The 25,484-nt window shown below is 39.0% G+C and overlaps 1 pseudogene; it reads right to left on the bottom strand.

Moving 5' to 3' along the window:
• Positions 1–2,839: 2,839 nt before the first annotated feature.
• Positions 2,840–3,331, bottom strand: LOC102813588 (annotated as a pseudogene).
• Positions 3,332–25,484: the final 22,153 nt, after the last annotated feature.

Here is a 25,484-nt window from a genome sequence, read left to right on the forward strand (position 1 = left end):
GAGAAGGGAGGCAGAGTAAGCTCATCTCAGGCACTGAACAAAATCATGGTTTGCTCTGAGTAGAAAATAAATGAATTGCACTTAGTTGTCATTTGTTATAAAGAATAGTTTCCCTTTCCCATCCTAATGCTTAAAGCTGGGAAGCTCTTTTCCCAGGTGGGACCTGAATCTGTGATATAGGAAGATGATAGTCATGATCACCTTCTCAATGGAGAGAGCACCAGGGGTCTTTTGGTGGTGGTGTTAGTCTTCAAGTCAGTTCCAACTCACAGCAACCCAGAATAAGGTTTCTGAGTAGTGGTTGCTGAGTTTGAACCACTGATCTTTTTTGGGGGTGTTAGTCCAGTACTTATATAACAGGGCCAAGCCAGGACTGCTTCAAATCAATAATGCAGCAACAAGCGAAGACACAGAGAAGGGTAGCACATTTTTGCTAAAGGCATAGCCATTTATCCCAAGCTAAATATTATATGGTTATGATAATAAGATTATTGGTAATAGGGTCATAATAAAGGTCATCACAGAATTCACTTTGACATTATTTCTCATAAAATATAGGAGTCTCGTAATAATAACAACAGAAAATTCTCAATAAATTGTCTAACTTAATGCTCAAAAAATTAAGTAGATATATTATCTCTATTTTAAACGCAAACAAACTGAGAATCATAAAGTTACTTTTTTAGCTCAAAGGCAGCAGATGAGTTAGTAGAAGGTCTAAGTTTTAATCAGTTTCTTAACAGTCTAATGTTAACACGCCTTCAATTAAAACCTACACTTTGGTGAAAGTACTGAACTTTTGACAGTATACCAAACTTTAGCAATCTAGCTGAAGAAAGTTCTTTATTCTGTGGTGAAATCATCTATTTATCTAGTTACAGATACTGTACATGGGTCTAACAAGAAAAGAATGTAAAGAAAGCTAGGATATGATCCCTACCTTCAAACTAGACAAGTCATGTACATAGGAAAATATAACACAGATTAAGTGACATACTTAGAAGCAAAAAACCAATAATGATGGAAGTGATTAGGGACGGCTTGCTACATATTTAGGACTTCATACACAAAGCTGAAAAGGAAAGAGATGAATATGGATGGAAGGTAGTAGTTAATACCTGGAGTCAAGTGGGCTCACAGAATTTTATATACTTCCAGGGGATCAATTCATAGAATGCTGGAGACTGTGTGTTTGGAATGGAGCCCATCATAAAGGTGTAGGGTTTGAAGAACCAGGGTTTGCGAAGAGGTTGCAGTAGCAGCATGGATCTTGGGTACCTGAACAAGAATGAGGGGGCACAGTAGTGCAATGGCCTTGGGAACACCTAGAATAACTCCAGTACACATGCCTGGTGTACAGTCGCCATAGCTGGTCCAGACCCTGCCATCTCCTTATGGCCCTGAACCTACTGAAATAGTGAGTTTATTCAAACTTGGCTTAGAAATATTGGTTGAATTGAAAGCTATTCAGTGTCAAGAGCTGAGACTTCTAGGAAAGGCAGGTGAAGCTTGATTGGTGCCTGAGAAGGGTCAAACTAAAGGGCAGTGATTGTGGTAAGTAGAACCTTTGCATGTAACTCAGATAAGAGAAAGTAGTGGGCTACAAACTGGGCTACTAACCCAAAGGTCAGCAGTTTGAATCCATCACCTGCTCCCTGGGAGAAAGATGAGGCTTTCTGCTTTCATAAAGATTTACAGGTTCTGAAACACTATACAGGGTCATAAAATATAGGAGTCTCGTAATAATAACAACAGACTCGACAGCATGCAAACACCACCAACAGCTGAGAGGGGCCTAGGGACTGGCAATATAGCATTGTTAAGTCAGAAAGCAGAATTTGTGAAAAAAAATCTGTCACTAGAGAATATGGATCTTTTCACATAATTAAAGAAATAATTGTATGATTCAAAATCAATAATATTAGTAATAATAGTATCAATAGTGTTACTAGCAATGTGTAAGATCTTATATTTATGAAGACTGACTGTGCAGGCCTGAGCTAAACCCAGCAAATAGGGTATCTTAGTTGATTAGCATTAATACTAAACATATTTTAGAAGCAATTGATCAACCTTCCACAATTTCAGGAGGTAGCATATGATCAAGAACCAAAGAATGGAAGGAAGCAGTCTAAGATGCACTGAAGGCATTGGTGAAAAATGAGGCTTCTGGCATTGACAGAACACCAGTTGAAATGTTTCCATAAATTGATGTAACATTGAAAGCGCACACAATACTTTTCTCCAACATCTGTAGCCATTCAGGAATTTTTAGGAAACTTTTGTGAGAAAAAGGAACACAAATGTCTTCCCTTCAAAGGGTATAAAATAAAGTTGGAGCCAAAGTAGAATAAGCTTGGTGCTAGCCCATTTTGAGTCCCTTAAGGGAACCTTCCCTGTTCTCATATTCGTGCTGCGAACTGGCCAAAACCAGTTCTTGGCAGGCTATTACTTCCTGGAACAAAGATATTCCTAACTTCCTCAAGCCCTAACTCCATCCTTCCAAGCACAGTTCAAATTAGCCAATTAGGTAAAGACAAGACTCTGTGGTTGAAACCCTAACCAACAGGGTGAGACACAACCTTGCGTCAGGAATAAAACCTGTTCAGACTGCCCACCTGGTGTGCCTGCTGGTTTGTTCCTGTGCCACTACACACCCTTCTGCAGAAATAAAATTTTGCCTTGCCAAGATACTTTTGGTTTCACCAAGTGTTGTTTTCCAACATCGGGGCGTATTTCCAACAATCTTAATTCCTAAACCCTGGCTTTTTGGGCTCAGTAGCAAAAGATTGAAACCACCGAGATGGTTCACTTGAAATGTCAGACGTGAGACTCTGACTCAATTAGTCTCATAGGATGAAAGCAGCGCTGCATCAACGGGCTCCATACAGGAGAGGCAGCTGACAGATCTCATCCCCAGTCATCTGTACAGTCCAAATGATAGATGTGCATGCATGGCAGAAATCAAATTAGGTCCCCATAAGCAAACTCAATCATACAGACCACACATTCCTGAATCTTTTTTCCAGATCCATTTCTTCCAGGATCATAAACACCTTTAGGCAAATACAATATAAAGCTTATTCTTTGAGCTCTCCTAATTGTTTCTCTTCAGTCAGCTTTGTCACTAGAGGAGTCTGGCTAGGTATTGGGTGATAGGCTGGAATGGGAACTTGTTCCTAATATGCAGGTGGTGGCTCAGCTCCTGATCTGGTTCCATCCCCTCACCAAAGCTAGACTGGTCGGACTGAGACTTGTGAAGCAGGGAGGTGTCATCTGATGTGGGAGATTTGCTCCCCACCCCAGCCCCCAAAAGATATTTGGATGTCATTTACTTGGACAACGTACTAGAAGAGATCCACATGTGTGTCCATTGCACAGAAAGGTGACCCTACAGAATTCATGAACTATTTAGCAATACCATTACTATGTCCAACGAGTAAAATTTTGCTGAAGATAATAAAAAATTAAATGTTTGCAGCAGTACATCAACAGTGCGCTGCCAGAAATTCAAGCCAGATTCAGAAGAGGACGTCAGATGGCTCTTGACTAAAAGCAGAGAATACAAGAAAGATGTTTATTTGTGTTTCATTGTCTATGCAAAGGCATAGTCATGTGTAGATCATAATAAACTATAGATAACATTGTGAAAATGTGAATTTAAATGGCTCTGTGAGTTCATGCGCTGGACTTCAAAGTCGGTTTTAACCATAAGGTTAACGGTTCAAGCTCACCAGCCACTCCTGGGAAACACTGTACAGGGTCACTATGGGTCAGAACCAATGCAACAGCACTTAACAACAACAACAATTGTGCTCATTAAGATCTGTAAGTAGATTAAGAGGCAGTTGTTTGAAAAGAACAAGGGAATATTGAGTACTGTAACATCAGGAAAGGTGTGTACAAGGGTTGTATCCTTTCACCAGACTTATCTAGTCTGCATGATGCTCAAATAATCTGAAAAGTTGAACTATATGAAGAAGAATGAGGCATCCAGATTGGAGGAAGGCTCTTAAACAGCCTGCAATATGCAGATGACACATCTTGTTTAAGAGGACTTGAAGCACTAGGTGATGAAGATCAAAGATCACAGCCTTCACTATGAGTTACCATTCAATGTAAAAAAAAAAAAAAAATCCTCACAACTGGACAAATGAATAACATAAGAATAAACACAGAAAAAAAATGCAGCTGTCAAAAATTCCAATTTACTTGGATCCAACTCAACACTCATGGAAGTAGCCGTCAAGATTGCCACTAGGCAATCTTCTACTCAAGACTTTTTTAAAATGTTAAAGAGCAAAGATGTTACTTTGAGAAATAGGGTGCACCCAAGCCAAGCCATGGTATTTTCAATCACTTCATACATATGCAAAATCTGGACAATGAATAAGGAAGACTAGAGAAAAATTGATGCATGTGAATTATGGTGTTGGTGAAGAATATTGAAAGTACTATGGATTGACAGAAGAGCAAGCAAATCTGTCTTGGAAAAAGTACTGTAAGTATGCCTATTAAAAGTGAGAAATGCCAGACTCAGTCTCATGTACTTTGGAAATGTTGTCAGGAGGGACCAGTCCCTGGCAAAAGACATCATGCTTAGTAATAGAAGGTCAATGAAAAAAGAAGATCCCCAATGAAATAGATTGACACAGAGACAGCAACAAAGGACTCTAGCATAGCAGTGACTACGGGGATGGTGTAGGAGTGGCAGTGTTTCATTCTGTCATACATAAGGTTGCTATGAGTAACAGTCAACTCAACTGCACCAAACAACAACAACCAAACTGAATGAGATACATAGAATTTAAATTCATTTTAAAGAGCTGTTTTTTAGTCAATTCTAACTCATGGCAACCACATGCAGATCTGAGATCTGTCTCTGTTTTGAAACTATGGAAATGACTCTTCCACTTGTCCAAAGTCTGCACTAAGAAATGCTAGAACCAGCTCTGTCTAATTCCAGAGACCAAGTTGATAACCATTAAGCAAATGGGTGGCACAAAAAGCTTAAGTCCTCAATTACCAGTCAAAGATTGGTGGCTTGAGTCTACCCAGAAGGCCTTAGAAAACAGGTATGGTGATCTGTTTCTGACAAGTCATAGCCTTGAAAATCCCATGAAGCATAGTTTACTCCGAAAGACACGGAGTCACCGGAAGTCAGCGTCAATTACATGGCAACTGGTTTGGATTGGCTTTTTTGGGTCTTCATGAAAAATTCACTCGCAAGTACCAATGACCCAGAAAGGAACTCAGAAAGAATTCCACTGTGTATCTATGAAACAGAGTCCTGGTGTGACACTATAGGATAAGCATGCGACCTCAAGGGCAGTTTGTATGGCAAGGTCGGTGGTTGAAACTCACCAGCTGCTCCTCGGACTGACTAAATAACACTTAACAACAACATATATGAAATAAATGTGGTCCCATGGAGAATGCCAGGGTTGGAAAACCCCAGAGAAAAAAATGGAATTTGAATAATTAATTGCTCCTAGTATTTACATCTCTTTTATGTATGGAGAAAAAAACTCCTCTTTGAAACTCTACCAGTGCATAATGTCATGGAGTTTACCCAATCACCTTTGGGTATGCCATCAAGCTTCCAGAGGGAGTTATCAGTTTATCTCCCTTGTAGTTGAATGAACTGAGGCAGACATTACTGATTGTCTTACTTTCTACCTTGTTAAAGATGACAACTATAACACTCACAGTCCAGCCCCTGGACCTTGTTCCAAACCCAAGTCAAAGCTATTTTAATTAAGAACATAAAACCTTATAAGCTCCTACGCAGAATTTTCTGTAAAAAATGTTCTCTCAACCTGGCATTTGTGGTACAGAAATGAAACAATTCATTTTGACAAGTTGGACTAAACTGAGGCCTGAACCATACTGTGAAAACCTCTCTGTGGATCCCATAAAATACTCAGGAAATATGCAATTGACATCTGGTTTGCTGGATTCCTGCTGAGATGTGGAGGCTTTGGTGTGAGGCTGTCTGTCCGGACTGGCAGATTGGCTGTGCATGTAACTGTGCATGAATCCTCACAAACGGGTCATGTTCAGGCATTAATTGGGCATGTTCCAACAGAATCTCAAGGAGGTACATGAGAAGAGATTGAATAGTTGGATTCTTGTGCAGGAAAAGCGGTGGTAACTTAGGGATGTGAATGGTAGGCATGCACCTCTAAGAAATAAAGAACATGAAGTGCAAAATGCAAAGCAAATACCACAATATCTCAAAATACATATATTTAGGAAAAAGAAGAATAAAGGACGAGGCCCTGGTAATTGTTAGCAGAACTATAAAGCTGCATTTTTCAGGGTTCTCCTGGGTAGGATGAATAGCTAACTAGATTACAATAGAGAATTTTTCCATTTTAATACGGATCTCAATGTATATCTAGACAATACAATTGGAACATACAAAAAACAGGCTAATACAATAAGATTTAACAGGCTCATATAGAGACACTGAAATAACAAACCTAGTTAAATGTTTAAAATTTCTTCCATTATACATCAGCATCTTACTGAAAATTATAGCCATGGTCTAAATCTTTGATCTACCACTTCCTAACAGTAGTCTTACGCAAGTTACTTAAACTCCTGTACTTCACGTTCTATGTCTGTAAAATTAGGGTGACTAATCTATTTTCATAGCTTTTCTGTGAGCTTTCAATGTTGAGAATGAAGGGCATTTGTAGTCTCTCCTCTTGGACCTATCGGTGGTGGTGTTTGAACTTCCTTACAGCATGGTGCCAAAGTTCTAAATATCAGTTTCTCAAGAGGCAGAAAGGAAGTTCCCATTAACTTAGGACTTTGGACTAGAAATTGGCACCGCTGTACTTACACTATATTCAATTTGTTAAGTAGTCACAAAATCCACTCACATTCAAGAATAAGGGACACAAATTCATTTGTAAATGGGAGGTCTATCAAAATCCACAAGGCCACAAAATTCTCCGCAAATCTAGTAAAAACTATGAACCTTCTTTGTGGAATTGCAAATGTTCATTGCTAAAATTACAATGGGTAAAACAAAATGAAAGGTACAAATCTCTCTTATAGAAAAGTCTGAATTGACAAAAATAAAGACTTACCCATATAAGGCCACAAAAGAGGACACGTTCCTTCAGATTTCGTGTTCTGTCAACTCCTGATATCCTTCTTTTTCTGATTGGCCAAAGTTGTTTCAGTGTCATCATATCTATGCTCCATCCTGAGAAAACCGGAAAATAGAAACTGGAAGACAAGTATGATATGACAAAGAAGTCACACATAGCACTTTTGTTCATACTCTTTGTCGCATGGTTACACAGAACTTAGTCACATTGTCAAACCCAACTACAAGTGAGACTGGGAAATACAATCTCAGCCAGAGAGGTCATGTGACCAATATAAATCTGGATATTATATTACTAGAGAATAGTAGAAAATGGATATCAGTTGTCAAATGTCTTCCACAGCAAGTAACCAAAATATCAAAGTACTTGCCATTTCACACAGTTCATAGAAATCCTAAGTCCCTATCAAAAGACCTCAACCAAGGACTCACGGTTAAGAACCAACATGTTTAGAATTTTAGGGGAAAACATTTTAGGTTATAATATTTTAGAGCCAGAAATGTCTTTTTAAATTATATAGTTTTGTTCTCTAATTTTAAAGTTATGCAAACTGAAGTTCAGAGAGGTTATTCCTTGTTCAAGATCACTTACATAATAACCAAGAATAGTCTAGTTTTCCTCACAGAAAATAAAATTCTTTTTCTACAGTAATACCCAATGACATACTTATCCAATGTTATTTACGAGTTAAATAAGTTCATTACAGTCATGACAGACAACCATAAGGAAGGGACCATTTACTTCACCTCATTAGAATTGTATGCTCTTTACTCTTTCTAATTTTAATTTCTTTAAAAAAATGTGCCAGGGGTAAGAGTCTTATGATTCAATAGTGAGTAATTGTTATCATGACTAATTGCAATTTTCACAACTGTAAAGGTTTTGTAACAAAAAAGGGAGAGTAATTAATCTTATAGTTGAGGGAGAGAGGACCCCAGAATCATCAAGGGAAAAGAGCATGAGTGGAATGTGGAACCCTATCCAGAGAAGCAGCTACACCAGAGATGGAGGCAGAGATGATAACATGGAAAGATAGAGCAGCTGAGGATTTTAGATTCATGGAAAGAGAAAGACTGTGTGATGGCAGCCAGGAGGCAGGCTTGCAGAATGTGCCCTTTGGTTGTTTAAATGATAATATATTCCTGAGCTTTTTTGTGTACATCCAAAAAAACAGAAGGGAATAGATGCAAATACCGTTGAATGATGATTCATAGAGGGGATTGTAATCAACACAATGAAACAAAATATGATAGGACGAGCATAAAACCGACATTCCCCCATGTAACTATCACTCAACTCACAATAAATACTTTAAAGAAAAAAGTGCCAGGCACTGTGCCAAGTATTGAGAATACCAGATAAATCATAACAACAGCAATCAAATAAAAACCATGAATTTAAAGCTCTCAGAATCTAGGTTTAGAAGGCATAAATAAACATTTATAATACAAGGTGATAAAAGTGCTTCATTAAAAGAGGGGAAAATATCAGAGTAGCACAGTGACAGCTTGAATGAGTCAGGAAAGTATTACAAGGAGGGTAATGCTTGATCAGGAAGGAGGGGCCTGATTGTAACTGAAGAAATATGGGCAAAGTGGAGTGAGAATGTGGCAAGTTCATGGTATCTCATTAGCATTAATGTGCCAAGAACAGAGAGATTTGCAATGTTGTAAATTAAAAACACTCTTCTAACTGAACGTAATTGCAGAGGGAGTAGAGTGGAGAAGATGTATTCAAGAAAATTTAGGAACTGGTAGTCATGGTAAAGTGGAGGGTCTGAGAAAAAGAGGAAGACCCCCAACGAGATGGATTGGTACAGTGGCAACAGCAATGGGCTCAGGTGTAGCCACGATTGTGAGGTTGACCCTAGACAGGGCAGTGTTTCGTTCTGTTGTGTATAGGGTCGCTACAAGTCAGTACTGACTCAATGGCACAACAACAATATCAGTCCTGGTGTGGCACTGTAAGATAAGCTCTGGACTGCCAGACATCAGTTCATTAATCACTCCTCAGAAACTCTATACAGGGTCTCTATGAGTCTGAACAAACTTGATGGTACTTAGGAACAACAACAGTAGTCACAAGATTAGGGGAATGATGAAGATGTGCAACTCTTCTGTTTCTGAATTAGACAATTGAGTGTGTAATAGTACCACTTAGAAAAAGGACTAGAAGAATTTATGTTTGCATGGAAAGTAAAGTTTCTTCCTTACTTTTTAAATAAATTGATTTTGAGATCATTTTGTTTACCTGGATGGTGATATAGGAAGCAGTCAATATCGTGGTCCCAATATCAGAAGAGTATTTGGTTCTAGACATATGAACTTGTAAGCCTTCGGTGGGTAAAAAATGGATGAAATGACTTATAGAGAGACTATAGAATGGGAATAAATTTTTTTTAATATTTGTGAACCACCCTCCATATTTATAAGTGGACCCAGGAATTGTAGGCAATAAAAAAAATTGATGAGGTTATCAAAGAAGAAAGGAAAACTATGCAAATTAGTATATTTGAAGCTAAAAGAGCAATGAAATTCAAGAAGAGAGTAACTAACAATGCCAAATGTTGCTAAGAGATCAGATAAGCATGAGAAGTGAAAATTACCCAGTAGACTGTGCATCTGGAAATTATTATTGGCATTAGAAAGAGCAGTCCCAACGGAACACAGCAAAAGAAGGCAGATTTCAGTGGATTAAAGAAGTGAGGCAGTAGCAACTGCTGTTCTAGAATACTTACTTAGAAAGTCTGACCATGAAGTGAAGGAAAGGGATAAGATAATGACTATAGAATATATAGCAGGAGAAATGTTTTCCTGATAAGAGAAACTTGCACCCATTTATATACTGTGGGAAATGAGGTAGTAGAAGTTGAAAGTCTTAAAAAACAAAGAGAATGTTGATTTGATAATATATGAAAGGGGACAACTTGGGAGTTGCTGGAGAAAAGATGAGGGAGATAAAATTGATAGAGTCTAAAACCATTTTCCTCTTTTTTTTGAGGGGGCATGGAAAGAAAACAGAGAAGGGAGGAAGATGGGAGAGAAAGAAAGAAGGAGGGAAGGACACAGAAAACCAGAAATAAATATGTAATTAATATGGGGACATGAACCTGAGGAAGCCCAAGCCTGAGTTGTCTCTGTGTAGCCAAGTCCAAGTCATCATGAGCAGAATGAAAGAGGAGATGGTAAACGGAATGTCTAAGATGAAACATGAAAACTTGGAATAGAAAAGGAAGTTGACCATGGACATGTGGTAGTATAAAAGGCATGTGTTTTTGTTCACAGTTGTTAATGATTTTAACTGATTGGGTTCCAGATGGGAGTTGCATTCTGTTGGGCAGATATAGTTGAAGTAAATCCTGGGGATTAGGTCGGGTTGTTGGTGTTGCTGTCATTGCTGTTGTGTGCCATCAGTTCCAACTCATAGCAGCCCTGTTTAGGGTTTCCAAAGCTGTAAATTCTTACAGCAGCAGAAGGTCTCACTGTCTTACCTCAGATAGAAAAGTAGAAAAAACTCAGAGAATTCTGATCAACTGGGGTAAAAAAGAACAACCTAAGAATTAAAATGGAGAGCCAATGAAAAAGAGGAAGATCCAGCACAATGAGATGGACAGACGGAATGGCAGCAACAATGGGCTCAAAGGTAACAAATTAAAGGATGTTGCAAGACTGTAAATGGGTGGTTATGAGTTAAAATCAATTCCATGGCACCTAAGGACAACAGCATCATGAGCAAATATACCTAGGCAATGGCAGTAAAGTACGAGAGATTAATTATTATAGATAATCACAAGGACAATGTATGTACCTTTACATGGTACTGGCTGGTTCAAGAATATGGATCTTTAGTGGTGGTTTCTTGCAATTTGATCATATTATATATTTTGTCAAGTAGCTGTATCACATCCATTGCCTGGCTCTTTAGGATATCAATAGTCATTTATGAACGTAGCAACAAGGCTAGATAGAAATATCACATAACTCACTACAGAATGCACAGTGAACGAAGTTCAAGACTAATCTTTACTCCAGGCTTATTAGTCCACAAATGGCATGGTTTTCCATATACTTTTTCCCAAAAAGACTAGTCTTCAACAACAGGGAGTTAAGTACAAGATTATACTATGCCCTGCCTGCTACCAAGGTCCTGAAGTCATCTGTTCATGAATAATTGCATTATTTGTTTATGACTCTGTAAATAAAAGGTGGTTGTTGTTAAATATTACTGAACTGGTTCTGGCTCATAAAATCCCTGTACAGTTTCCAGGTTGGAAGAAGAAATCCTCCTATTTCTTCTGCAGAGCTACTGGTGGGCTCAAACCACCAACCATGTGGTTCGCAGTTCAGTGCTTCTCCTACAGAGCCACCACATTCACCAAAAGAAAAGGTGATGCTCTAACATTTGCACCAACAGGTGAATTGTATATGAGATTATTTTGATGATGGGGTTTTATGTCTTGTTTTTGATGTGGATAGAATCCATAGGATTGCATGATTTCTCTTCAGTCATATGACAGTAATGAGGAAGGGACGGAGTAAAAAGAAAGAAAGAAGGGGAAATGGACGGAAGAGGGGAGCATCTGAGCACAAGTTTCATAGAATTTATTTTAAAATACGTTAGTGGTGGTGGTTGTGTGCCATTGAATTGATTCCGCCTCAGAGTGAACCCTCTACAGTGTTTCCAAGGCTGTAAATCTTTACAGGAACACAGAACCTCATCTTTCTCCCAAAGAGTGACTGGTAGATTTGAACTGCTGATTTTGTAGTTAGTATTAGTAACCCACTACACTACCAGGGGTCCTTTTATATTAGCTCTTAAAAATACACTGCATCAAAAAACAGCTATTATAATTATTTGCACTTTTTCCAACCAATTTGCCTCTTTCCACTACCTTGCTTCTGCTGAATTTCTCTGCAATATGCCTATGGTGGGTGAAGGCTAAATCCATACAAACCTCTAAACCTATTCAAAGAGGAAAAATAATGTATTTAAATATTTGTCCCCTCCATCCAACCCAAGCCTTCCTCTAACAGTCTTCTCAGTGAGTGTCAGATTTGCAAATTGTCTCTCATTCAATTTATTTATTTATTTATTTATTTATTTGTTGTTGTTGTTGTTGTTGTTGTTGTTAAGTGCTGTCCAGGTGATTCCAACCCATAGTGACCCTGTATAGGGTTTCGTAGAAGCAGCTGGTGAGCTTGAACCACTGACCTTGCAGTTCAAATGGCTTTGCAATCTGGTGCATTAACCGACAGTGCCACACCAGGACTCCTATTTACGTGTGCACATGTTTATTTCAAACTTTCTCCATGCTTAATATAAATGGCCTCTCGAGTTATAATCTTTGTGTTAAATTTTAGTCTTTGAGCAACTTTAAAAACGCTTTCTTCAGTTTCTTCATCTGAAAAATGTAAACAGTGATACCCTATATCATAAAACTGTTGAGAGGATTAAATTATATAATAAGTATTTTTCTACTTAGCTCTTCTCTGGAGGACAATAAGTAATCAGTGCTTGGTAGAATCATTAGGTAGTATGTTGTTAAGTGCTTTCCAGTTGGAACCTACTCATAGCAACCCCTGATAGGGTTGCTGGTGAGTTTGAACTATCAACCTTTTGGTAGGCAGTCCAGTGCTTATCCTACAGTGCCACACCAGGACTCCATTAGTTAATGTGGTGTTAGATGCTGTGATGCCAGTTCTAACTCATATCATCCAGTATAGGGTTTCTGAGGAGAAGCTGGTGGGTTTGAACCACTGACCTTGCAGTGAACTTGTGGTCCAGCACATTATGCTTACCCTACAGTGGCACAAAAATGAAGTATATGATGTAATTCTTACTCTCAGTCTGCTTTGGGGTAGCAAGAGAATGACACAAGGCTAAATGAAAAAAATATATATATGAAAAAAAACTATTCTGATTGAGAATCCATCAGTGTTTGCAAAGGTTTCAGACAAATTAAGTAAATGATACAAGCTTAGAAGAAGTAGCAAATTTCACAAAATAAAAAGGAGAAAGCAGACACTGCAAGAAGGGATACAAACACGGACCAAGAAGGCCTAAATGCAGCAATGATCAGAAGGCACAGGAAAAGGAAGAAGAACCATATACCCGCCAGACAACGTGCTGAGATGCAAGGAAATTATTTGGAAAGACTGGTGTTCCAAACCAATGCTGCAGGAACACCTAAAAGTGACAAGTCTGTCTTGTTAAGTACAAGACACACATAGTTTGGCATATTGGGTGAAGTCTTCTATTTCGATTCTTTTGTGAACTTGTTTCAGTTTTTTCACTGTACCATGAACTTCTGAGATGAACCATAGCTTTTCGATCAAAATCCCAGTTCCTGGTTGTGACTATGCAGAGGATATGTTCAATAATTGATTAAATTAAAAGAAACAGAGGAAGAAAGGAAAAGAGAGAGGGAAGGAAGGGCAGAAGGAGAAAGATGCTTTTCAATATCCAAGCATCTAAATCTAAAGCTCTAGGAGTGGAGGATAGTGTTTGGCTGGACAACCATATATACTCTTTTGTGTTACCGGTGATTTTTCAGTATGAGTAGATCTTTTTGACTGACAATGTTTGCCATTGATTGTATTTCATTGCGAATTAAACTGTTTTCTCCTCTTTCATTGTTGATGACTATCCCACGGCATTCCATTCAGGGCCAGCCCCAGTGGTAAGGAGCCAGGTCTGTGCACCAAGCAGAATATTAAGTATGCTATTTTTAATGTCATCAAACAGCTATGTGCTAAAAGACAAGCTAAAATAAGGGTGCAACTCCGCAATGAGATGAAAGCTGAGTAACTTCATGATAGAAAACAAATGTAGCAGAACAGACTTCTCTCTTTTTTCCTTTCTCTGTAAATATGAAATTTACTAACACTTCAATTTTCCTCAGATAGCTGCATAAGACTTAAAAAATAAACATATTTACATATATATGTATATATATACACATATATATGCATATATATATATATACATATGTATATATTACTGTGAATTCATCAAGAATTGACAAGATTAGATGATAATGAAAACCAAAAAAACAAAAACAAACTCACTGCCATCAATAGATTCCAACTCATAATACTCTATACAGGGTTTATGAGACTGCACATTATTACAGGAACAGCCAGCCTCATCTTCCTCCCCAATTGAGTGGCTTGTAGTTTGAACCACTGACATATGGTTAGCAACTCAGTGCCTAACCCAGTACACCAGTAGGCTTCCTTTAGGTGATAACTGTTGCTGTTAACTGCAGTGGAGTCGGTTCAAATCATAGTGACCCTGTATAGGGTCCCCAAGGCTGTAAATCTTTGCAGGAGCAGAAAGCCTCATCTTTCTCCCATAGAGCCGCTGGTGGGCTTGAACAGCCAACCTTGTGGTTAGCAGTCTTATACTTATCCTACAGAGCCACAGTGCTCCCTAAGTCACAGTTGTTGTTGTTGTTGTTAAGTGCCTTCGAATCGTTTCCAACTCATTTTAGTTACTGGCATCAATCGGTTTCAATACACAGACACACTGTATAGGGTTTCAAGGAGCGGCTAGTGAGTTTAAACCACGGAACTTGCTGTTCAAACTGACCTTGTAGTCCAGAGCATTATCCTGCTGCGCTACACCAGGATTCCATAGTGATCCTGCATTGGGTTTCTGTGGAGCGGCTGGTGAGATTGATAATTAGTAGAGACTAATCACGATCAAATCATGTGATTGGTTTCATTGAGGAGAAATGGATAGGACTCTGAAAGGGGGTGGGGTGGGGAAATCCAATGAGTCATTCCAAGAATGAGGTGGAGAGTGAGAAAAGAGAAAATAACTTCCCAGTGGAAGCTTTCCTGCCTCTTGTGTAACAGTTACTGAGCAGCACCTTTGCCTTTGTGAAAATGAAGGATAGAGAAACGTTTATTCAGCTTATGATTGTCTGAGCTTTGCATCTTACCTGCTGTAAAAGCTTTTCACTTCTGTTCAAAATTCCATGCACAACACCACAGATCCAGGAAACAAAGCAAAGATATTTTAAGTAGTACCACAAAGGGGAAAGGAGCAACAAAACCAAACCTTTAGCCTTGTCTGTTTCTTTGTTGTTGTTGTTTTAAATAAAGCTGCAATTGGACTGATGTGAGCTGATAAGTGTCTTATTATAAACTTGAACATCAACCAATGGTGAGGAAAAAAAAAAGATGATGAAACTTGCAATGATGGTGAGGGGGAAAAAAAAGAAAGGAAGAAAAGAAAAAGACAGAAAGAAAAGAAAAGCGTACAAATGACTGGCAGTTCCCATTTCTTTACAAGTGTTACATTTCAGTCCCCTGCCACTACCACATGTTTCCTGTTCACAGATAATTTGTACAACATATTTTATCATTCAGTTTTAGACACAGTTGAAAGGCTTTTGCCTAAGGCTTGGAACACTTTGAAAATTGTATACCATTTGCAAGGCTTTCTTCTGCTTCACTGTGCAATTAGGTGACTGTCTTTCTACAAATGTCGGATTTATCATTTATGGGATTGTGGATGTGTGTGTTTTTAAAACCAAGGTGAACTAGACAATGAGGAGGAACAGCTTTCAATAACACACAGATGCAAGATTAAGAAGCAAAACAATGATTTCTGTTCATGGAAGAAGTGGTTCTCAAACGGCAAATGTGTTTTCTCGCTTAATGAAGTTAGATTATGGAAGGTTTTAGTACCAAATATTGTTTACATATTTACTCAGTTCTGTATTCTCTACTAGTATTTAAATCATACTGTAATGATCCCAAGGAAACCCAATCTCATTAATCTCTCTGAAAAGGATTTAGGACTTTTTGTTAGTTTCCCTTGCCTTCTTCTATTCTCTGTCTTGTCAGAATGTTGCAGCTTGTTTGTGAAAAGGTTGATGTGCTCAGAGCTTCCCCTGGTGGAAGTTCCTGGCAAAAGGGACAAATCTGGGACTTACTCCCAAGAACAGGCTTGACGGAGTGTTTAGTTGTCCAAGAACAGAGAGTACATAATGTGACTGAAGGTTCAGATTGAATTTCCTATGCATTTCTATGTTTTACATAACCTGAATTTTAAAGTCAGATTTGATAAAAGATAACTTATTCCCATCATTATGCTGCTTTGTAATTTTCCACTGAATAATGCAATCGAAAAGGGAGCGGGAGGGGGTATAATTCAACCCTCCCAGGAAGAGCTTCACTTTCCTCTGAGGTTGAATTCAGCATCCGTCATTATGCGCTGATGTGGCTCTTCTCGAGTATTTTAAAAACATGGCAAGAAATGAGTGTTGGATCAGTCTGAACACATGTACTCTTTTGATGGGATAGGATCATTAGGCCTGTATAATATGCACTGTAGAGTGTTTTACTCTTGTCTTATTTAACAGACACTTCTCATATTAATTTCACTTATGATTTGTTTCTGTAATAATTTCTAACCTGTAAGTCCTGAATATAGCTGTACGTGTTTCAAGTTATAAAGCCTACCAAGTCAGACTTTCCTGAGTTCAGACAACTAGTAAAGGAGCCCTGGTGTTATACCGGTTAAGTTCTTGGCTGCTAACCAAAAGGTAGATGATTCGAATCAACCAGATACTCTGACGGGAAAGATGTAACCGTCTGTTTCCATAAAGATTTACAGCCTTATAACATATTCCACAAAGACAATGTTCTAAATCTTACTTTGTTGAGTAGCGACTAGGGTCTCAAGCTTGCAAACAGCCATCTCGCTGTCTGGAGGAAAGAAGAGTAAAGAAATTTGAAGACCCATGGAAATAATTAGTCCTGTGAACAAATGGACTATGTAAACATCTGTCTCCACAATACTGAGAGACCAGGAGAACTGGATGGTGCCAGGCTACTACTACCTGCTCTGACAGGGATCCCATTAGAAGGCCTTGGATAAACTGGTAAAAAATGTGGCACAAAACTTTTTAAGTTTTGTTTTCCCATTAAGAGAAAAGAAAACAAAACAAAACAGAATTACTGGTAGAGCCCCTAAGACGGTCGCCCTTTGTCATACTTCAGGTCTGGAAACAAGCTCACCCCCATGGTTCAATTTTCAGCCAAACAATGCAATGGCCGATAAAGGGAACACCTTAGAAAAACTAGCCATTTGAAATAAAAATGGTGGCATTCCCCCAAGAATAAAGTTCAGAAAGGTTAGGAAAGAAGGAAGAACAAAATCACAAAACACAGACAAGATGTGGGATAAATGATGTTGCATCAAGGAGACTGTAATCGAGGAGATGAAACAAAATATGTATGAATGATTGAATGGAAAACTGATCTGCTCTGTAAACTGTCACCCAATTAATTCATAGTGAAAACTAAAACAAATCAGATTTCTAGATAGCCTTGGAAACTCTAGGGGCTTCTACTCTGTCCTTTAACATCACTATAAGTCAAAATGGATGTGGTAACAACAGGTTTTGTACATGTTAGAGAACTAGAAACAAATAATCAATAAAGGCTGCCTCTATTGACAGCATAGTGGTTACGAGTCAGGCTGCTAACCTCAAGGTCAGCAGTTTGAAACTACCAGCCATTCCATGGACGAAAGATAGGCTTTCTGCTCCCGTAAAGATTTACAGCTCTGGAAACCCTATTCAGGGTCGCTATGAGTCAGAACTGACTCCCCGGCACACCACCGCCACCTCTACCACTGCCACTGTTGAGGATGATAATAAAAGAAGAAACAGAATTAAATCTATTTAGAAAATATTTTTGGCTGTGCATGCCTGTAACAAGCCTTAGCATTAAAAAGACTAGGTAAGGAGGAGAGAAAGAGATAGGCTTCATCTGGTACTGTTAATTGTTTCTGGAGACATTACAGGCCAAATAACTTTGACTTTTTGGAATAAGTAATCATTAGATGTGGCTCTGTAGGAAAAACATTAGACTGCTAACCACAGGTTGACGTTTCAAACCCACCAGCTGCTCCTCAGAAACCCTAAACAGCAGGGGTGGGGAACATCCAGACCACATACTGTTTAAGGCCCTCAAAATCATTTGGTCTGGTACCACCAAGGCAACTGCGGTTCCAGCCATCACATTACGGGTAAGTTAATTAAATGTTTGACCAAAAATAGTAGGTTAATTTTTAAGTTGATAATTTTGTATGGCCCACGAATGATGTTATAAATTTTGGCAGAATAAGTTTCCCCACCCCTGCTATAAAGGGTAGCTATGAGTTGGAAGCAACTTAAAGATGCTTCTCAACAAAAACAACCATCATTAGATTTAAATAATTTGATAGTCCATATCACTCTGAATGTTAAGTAAGGTAGAAACAGCAGAAACATGTACTTAAGTCTATTTATTTGACTGTGGACACAATTCATTGTCTACAATCATACATTTATTAGAGATCGTTACAAATAGACATTTATATAATTATATAAACATGATCTCTCTAATGAAGATCTATCTTTAATAAGCCTGTACAATGAATCTATAATTGTATTTCTTTCTATTAAACATGTGAGGTGGCTTCAAAAGTTTGTGTGAAAATTTCATTTATCTTTTCATTTCACTTTCCCACAACCTTTTTGAAGCTCTCTTGTGTAATTGCATATATGTAGTTGCGTAAGTAATCATATATGTTGTTAAGTGCCATCACGGCAGTTCTGACCCATCGCAGCCCTGTATAGGGTTTCCAAGGAACACTGGTGAGCTTGAATTGTTGACTTTGTGGTTCAAACCAACTTTATAGTCTAAGGCATTCACCCACAGCACCACACTAGAATCTTCAACTCAGAAATCAAGCCTGTCACAGAAAATCTGTCAGTTCTGAAATGGAGTATGACCTCAGAGAGCTGATAGAACCCCAACTCCACATAGGGTTGTTTGATACCTTTGTTTCTTTAACAAAACATTCAGACTAATATAAAAGAAATCCACTTAGAAGCATTACCCTTTGTAACTAACAGGAAAGGACAATTGCAGCTCTATAGACATTTGTTAGATTTATATGTGTGCACAGAGCCAAGACCACAGAGTTTGGGTCAGTCAGAATGTCATTATAATAATAATTTATGGAAGGACAGTGGCAGACAGACGGAAGCAGCAAAGACGCCCACACTGAAAGAGCCATCCTAAATAAAGCACAACATGTCACTTCCACTTTACAATGACATAGACTCTTGGACCCAAGAAATGAGGACAGTTGAAGTATTCATTTTATCAAAAGCCTGCTGTCCCTGGGGAGACCTGCGCGCCTGACATATGGAGCTGAATACCGCCTCCTCTTCAGCTGAGTCCTTCCCTCACCCTTCTGAGTGTCCGGAAGGAAGTGACACCATTGCTCTGTGTGTGCTTGAACACCTTTCTCTTCCTAATCAGACCAGATATTACAGCTTTCCAGAGGGGATTTGATTTTATTTGTTTTTGAAGGCTGAGAGGCCCTGATAAGACACTTCACTATCCAGCGGGGATGAAGAATTATGGGTGGGGGTGAAATTCTTTTTTAAACTGTTGCTTCCTAGACATATGGCCCAAATTAGAGCAAATCCCGAGAGGAGAAAACAGCATCTTGCAAAGATCTGATCATCTTATCAATATGGCATTTGAGGAAAATTCTTAACTGTGGCAGTTTAAAATTCTAGCCCTAACAGGCAACTTCCTGCTGAGTTCATGGGTGTACATACAATGAGGACCCACCTCTCCTGGCCTGTGAGCAGCTGAATTCACAGGCAGGAATTGTTCAGGAAATTGGACAGCCGTGGGCTGCTTGTAAAGGAGTCTGACTTTCAGGATTCTGAGTTGAGCCTATTTTTGCCACTGACTTTCCATATGACCTTGGGCAAATCATTTAACCTGTAGGTGCCTTGCTACAAGAGCAGTATGATTCTTGGTCTAAGATGCAATTTCAAAACAGAAACTCTGTCTTAATTTCCCTTTCCTTTCCACCGCTTGATCTCATCATTGCAATGCTCTGTGCTGCTCTCACTGTGCTTTTTGATTGACCTGCTTGTCCAGGGTATTAGGAGGTCTCGCTCTTCAGCTGGGCTGACTTGCAGTGGACACCTAGCTGGAAGTCGGCCCCTCTGCTGCTGTGGCATGGCTGATTTAACTATGCTCCCCTCATTGGATTCCCAAGTAGTAGGATCAGCACTGGACTGTGGAACCACAAGTTTGGCAGTTCAAACCTACCAGCTGCCCATTGATAACCATACATAGGGTCGCTATGAGTTGTAACCTACTCAACAGCAGCACTTAACATCCTCAACAACAAATTTACTTTATGCTGAAGCACTTGGTGCACTGTAGTCACAACAATAACAATAATTAGAAGTATATCTGCCACATGTAAGGGAAAAGGAAAGCACACTAGTTAAAAACTCTGACTTTGGTGAAGAACAGCCCTTTACCAGGTGTGGGACCTTTTGATAATCTGTTGAAGCCCCTCTTGTCTCTTCTATAAGCCAAAAATCAGTTGCTAACAAGTTGTCTCTGACTCACGGTTCGCCAGATGTGTCAGAGTAGAACTGCTCTCCCTAGAATATTCATTGGCTGGCTTTTCAGAATCATATGCCAGACCTCTCTTCTGAGCCATTGAAACCTCCAACCTTCCAGTTATCAGCTCAGTATGTTAATCACTTGCAACATCCAGGAACTCACAGAGACCCTGTATAGGGTTTCAGAAGCTGTAAATCTTTACAGGAGCAGAAAGTCTCATCTTTCTTCTTCGGAACCACTGGTAGATTTAAGCTGCTGACCTTGCAGTTTACACTACAACCATCCAGGTTGTAATGCCAACCATCCAGGTTGTAATGCGCTAACTACACTACCATAGCTCTTAAATAAAGTAACATAAGTGAGGTTGTTGTTGTTAGGTGCCATCGAGTCGGTACCAACTCATAGTGACCTTATGTACAAGCAGAATGAAACACTGCCCAATCCTGGGCCAACCTCACTATCATTGCCATGCTTGAGTCCACTGATGCTGTCACTTTGCCAATCCATCTAGCTGGAGGTCTTCCTCTTTTTCTCTGACCCTCCACCTTACCAAACATGATCTCTGTCTCCAGCAACCGGTCCCTCCTGACAGTATGTCCAAAGTATGAGAGATGATGTTTGGCCATCCTGGCCTCCAAGGAGCACTCTGGCTGTACTTCTTTGACCGAATTTAAAAGGGATGGCTTATGAGCTGATTTTGTGAAGGGCATATAAAAGTAAAAAGGTCATTCAGGCAAAGGGATATTTTGTACAAGTTGATGGAGACACAGAATAACATTGAACAGTGTTTAGAACTCCCTGAAATACAGTATTGTTGTTGTTGTTAAGTGGTATTGAGTCTATTCCACCCCATTGTTGTTGTTGTTAAGCGTCATCGAGTCTATTCTGACCCATAGCGACACTGTATAGGGTTTCCAAGGAGCAGCTGGTGAGCTTGAACCACCAAACTTGCAGTTCAAATGACTTTACAGTCTGACACATTAGCCCACAGCACCACACCAGGATTCCAACCCACAGAGACCTCATAAAGGGTTTCTAAGGAGTGTCTGGTAGGTTTGAACTGCTGACCTTGTGATTCAAATTGACCTTCCAGTCCAGTGCATTATCCTGCAGCACCACACCAGGGTTTCACAAGATAGTATTATTACATCAATATTTCTAAAACTTTGGTATGCATCAGAATCACCTGGAGGACTTGCTAAGACACAGATAGCTAGGACTGCCTAGAGATTCTGATTTAATAGGTCAGAAGTGGACACCAAAAACTGTGCTTCTGTCAAGTTTTTGGATAATTCTAATGTTGCTAGTCCACTTTGAGATCCACTGACCTACAGCATAGATTCAGATCATAAGGAAAAATTAAGACAATAAGGAGATAGGGGTGAACATTCATAGTCAAGGCATAGAAATGAGGAAGTTCCTCCTTTTCTTAATAACCCGCTCTCCATCAGGAGGTGCTGTCGGATACGTGTCATACTGCTAACTACAAAGTTAGCAGTTCAAACCCATGAGCTGTTCTTCAGGAGAAAGTAGAGATTTCTGCCCCAGTAAAGATTTACAGCCTTGGAAACCTTGTACAGGGTTGCTGTGAATCTGAACTGATTCAAAGGCACCTAACAACAACAACTCCATCAGGCAGCCAGCTGCCTCAGGCTTTCTCTGTTTCAGCTGATGGTGAGGAAGAGAATCCCTAGTCAGGGCTGCTATTCAAAATTACAGCATTGGCATGACTTACTGTGGTGTGCCATGAGGATTTCCCCAAGCGTTGCTCAACTCTCAGGACACCACAAAACACTAGGAGTGTCTTATAGGGCTCTCATAGCAAACTAGCACAAAGTGGGTTGCTTAAGAAAGCAAAATATATTCTCTTACAGTGCTGGAAGCTAAAAATCTGAAATCAAGGCATGAGCAGGGCTAGTTTCTATAGAGGACTTTGACAGACAGTTTGTTCCCTATCTTTCTCCTATCTCTAGTGGTGCCCAGAGCTTGACTTGTAGACACACTATTCCAATCTTGTCTCTGTTGTCACATAGCATTCTTCTCATTCTGTCTCTCTGTGTCTCTTCTCCTATTTTAGAATACCACTCATGCAGGATTAAAACCTAGCAGTGTTTTTATGATCCCATGTTAACTGATAACATTTCACTGATCCTATTTCCAAACAAGGACATGTTCACAGGTTCAGGGGTTAGGATTCAATCTATTCTTTTAGGGGACAGAATTCAATCCATAACAAACAGACTCTTATTCACAGATCGTAATACAGAGCCCTTGAACTCATGATACATATTTTAGTCAGTTTGCAATTGAGTAAGTGAAGTTCCTTTGGCTACCTTAGGAAGTGGCAAACTTTTGTGGAAATTTGGTCATATGGGATGGTGCACTGTACATAACTAGAGTTACTGATATCTCAATTACTTAGTGAATTGAACTCAAAGACATTTAAAACATTTAAAAATCTTTCAAGAACACTCCAAAGAGCAAGTTTATTAATTTACCATCTTTCACATCAAGGTCCTCTTTAAATCAACTCATATTTTTTACACATATTCTGTAACTCTTCATTGGACTACTACAACTCATGTTATAAAAGTATAATTTTTGGAAAGCACTTTGTAAATTAAGCATTTTTTAAATATTAAAGTATACTGATGTTTTTTTCCTAAATCCAACCTTGCCCAGAAAACAGAGTTCAGAGGAGATATAAGTATTAGCAGTTCTTTTTACTCTTAATCCAATACCACCCTATTTGTCAATTCCCATTGGCTGTATGACAAATGTAATCCAACTTTCCCTTCTTTGAATATTTCTTGTATTACTGTTCTTGGGCTTTATTAAAAAAATGATTAATGCAGTGATCTTTCCCCCAGTGGGAAATGCAGTAATCCATGCTGAATTGTATAGCATGCAAAGTAGAGAAAAGGAAACACACAAACTACCTAATATTTTAATCAAATGTAGGCCCCACTGGTTCTTAGATTACTTTGAACTCTTCCAAAATCTCTAAAGTTCACTGGAGGTCATTTCCAATGGATTACTATCTGTAGTGCTATACCCTATGCATCTTAACTTCAGACTTGACACATTCACTATATTTTTAGGCAGACGGTAAAATTCAAACAGCAAGATTCCTCTCACATTTATTTATTTATTAGCTACACTCAACGGCCATTGAAGCAATTCTAGCTCATAGTCACCCTACAGTACAGAGTAGAATGGCTCCATTATGAATGGAATTTTGTAGTGGGTACTATTTTCCTTTTAGTTGAGAACTCAAAGTTAATGGTATACTCATAGATGACTATTTCCTGAGACCCCTCTAAAAACAGAGAAAGGATTATCATTGTTCTTTGCCATCGAGTCGGTTCCAACCCATAGTGATCCTGTGTAGGGTTTCCAAGGAGTGGCTGGTGAGCTCGAACTGCCAACCTTACCACTCAAACCAACTTTGCGGTCCAGTGCATTAGCCCACAGCACCACACCAGGACTCCATAGAAAGTATGCTATTGTTGTTGTTGTTGTTAAGTGCTGTTGAGTAGATTCCGACCGATAGCGACCCTGTAAAGGGTTTCCGAGGAGCAGCTGGTGAGCTGGAACCACTGACCTTGCAGTTCAAATGGCTTTGCAGTCTGATGCATTTACCCACAGTGCCACACCAGGACTTCATAGAAAGTGTAGAAGGAAGTAAAAATTGTTCAGAAGCTTGACTATTGTGCTAGCTGGAGAATTTTAGCCTCTTAACTCTATTTTTCAGTATTTCTTTATTTCCCCTGAATTTTCCCCATTACTACAGACAAATGGTTATAATTCCAAGCAGTGATTGGAAGATGAGTGAGGTTTTGAGGTTGAATGAGATCTTCCTCTGCTCCTAATACTGCCATATCAGCAATGTCATTGACCAGTTTTCCTAATTTTCTCAGAGTCCTTTCACTTCCAAAATGGGAGTAACATGAAACAAATACATAGACAGCTAGATAGGTAGACAGACAGAAAGACAGATAAGTAGATAGAAAGATAGATGTATGTATGGAAAGATAGATAGATAGATAGATAGATAGATAGATAGATAGATAGATAGATAGATAGATAGATAGATAGATAGACAGTCAAAAAGTATCATAGGATTCCAGGATGAACACTGGATGCTAACTGGTTCAAACCTACCAGCTACTCCCTAGAAACCAGACAGGATCACTATGAGCCAGAACGGACTCGTTGACACTTAACAACAGCACAAATAACAAGAAAAATGTATGCAATGAGCTTATAAAAAGTGAAGAACTTTATCATGTAGTATTTTATCAAACTTGCCCGTGATACTGAAAGACCATTGTGGTTTAGAAATGCAAGGCTCAAACTGATGGATGTTGTTTTTGTTGTTGTACCAGGGAGAAATTTCTAAGTATAAATGTTCAGTTTTCTTCTTTTCTAATGCCAAATAGAGATCATCTCATCTTTGTGCATCAAATGCAGCATATGTGAAAATATCTCATGATCATCTTTCACAGGAATTCTTTCCAAGTGAGAAAACAAGTAATAGGGTCATGGGTTTTCTGAAGTAATCCAACCCAGGTTTCTAGTGTGATTTTGATTAGCAAATTCTGTCCCTGGTTTTATTATGTGTAAGTTGCATTCTATAATTCCATACATGTTCAGAAGGAAAAAATAAGGGGATTTAGCTATAAATATTTTATAGTTGCTTATGATAAAGCATCCTGGAATTGATAAAGAATCATTGTAAAGCAGCTTAGGTAACTAATCATAATGCAAAAGGCAGAAAGCACAGAGGAACAGATAATGGAGTGCATATTGGGGCCACAAGCTCTCATCCCCACTCCTCTTCAGTCTTCTCCTCATCTTTAACATCCATGGGGAGAGTAGTGACATGAAATGTGGTGGTCTCTTCTATTTGGAC

The sequence above is a fragment of the Chrysochloris asiatica genome, unplaced genomic scaffold (genome assembly GCF_000296735.1).
Source record: "Chrysochloris asiatica unplaced genomic scaffold, ChrAsi1.0 scaffold00150, whole genome shotgun sequence".
Taxonomy (NCBI): domain Eukaryota; kingdom Metazoa; phylum Chordata; class Mammalia; order Afrosoricida; family Chrysochloridae; genus Chrysochloris; species Chrysochloris asiatica.